This window comes from Pteropus vampyrus, unplaced genomic scaffold (genome assembly GCF_000151845.1).
Source record: "Pteropus vampyrus isolate Shadow unplaced genomic scaffold, Pvam_2.0 Scaffold558, whole genome shotgun sequence".
NCBI lineage: Eukaryota > Metazoa > Chordata > Mammalia > Chiroptera > Pteropodidae > Pteropus > Pteropus vampyrus.
The window spans coordinates 20,571-21,859 of record NW_011889339.1 but is presented as its reverse complement, the minus strand read 5'-3'; positions in this window follow the sequence as shown (position 1 = coordinate 21,859).

Genomic DNA, 1,289 nt, shown 5'->3' with positions numbered 1-1,289 from the left:
CTGATGAGAAGCAGCCTTGCGGTAAAAACGCAGTAAAGAACAGGGCACTTCAGGCGGCAGGAGCGTGGTTTGAGGGGAAACGGGGCGACGCAGGGAAGAACGGGGAGCCCGAGGAAGGCAAACGGACGCACATCTAGATGAACACTAACCACTTAGAACAAAGATCATGTCTCACGGGGTCACAAAGCATGGAGACTTAAGACACATGACAAGACCTCCACGTAAGTCCAGAAAAAACTAACGGCCAAGGTGGCGAGGTCCTCGCACCGTCCGGGAAGGAGAAGAGCTGATTCAGGGGGTCACTGAGAACTCGAGTGCGTGCTGTGACCCCCAGGGTGACCCCTAGTACCAGACAGAGAATGCGTGACTAACAAGCCAGTCAAAGCGGCAGAAAGTGGAATAGGGAAAAATACTGACTGATTCATGCAAAACGAGGCGGGAAAGGAGAAAAGAGGAGGAATAAATGTGACAAAAATAAACGGAAAGATGAGGGTTTTAAATATAAATATCTCAGTCATGACATTCAATGTAAATGAACCACATACCCCTATTAAAGGGCAAAGACTCTAAGATCGGACAAGCTTTAAAAAATCTGTTCGTAACATTTTATCTTCTATCTTAAATATAAGAACATGGAAAAGTTGCAAATAATACGAGGAGAAAAAGCGTGCCATACAAAACACTAACCACTCCCCCCCACAAAAAGCTGTCGCCACTCTGACGACAGATGAAGTAGACTTTATAGCAAGAAAAAAATGGCCACAGATAAAGAGAGACATTTCACGACGATGGGCAAAGCAACAGGATCTGGAAGGCTCTAAAGCTTAGCTCTGCTCTGAACTCTCCTGGGAAACTAGGTGGCTCTGTGCCCGAGGCCAGGGCCCAGGTATGAGCAGGCCCTGGTGTGAGCGGCCCCAGGTGTAAGCAGGCCCAGGTGTGAGCGGGCCAGGTGTGAGTGGGCCCAGGTGTGAGCGAGCCAGGTGTGAACAGGCCCAGGTGTGAGCAGACCCAGGTGTGAGTGGGCCCAGGTGTGAACGGGCCCCAGTAAGAGCGGGCCAGGTGTAAGTGGGCCCAGGTGTGAGCGGGCCCCAGTGTGAGCAGCTCCAGGTGTGAGCGGGCCCCAGTGTGAGCAGCCCCAGGTGTGAGCGGGCCCAGGTGTAAGCAGGCCCAGGTGTGAGCGGGTCCAGGTGTGAAAAACCCCAGGTGTGAGCGAGCCAGGTGTGAACAGGCCCAGGTGTGAGCAGACCCAGGTGTGAGCGAGCCAGGTGTGAGCAGACCCAGGTGTGAGC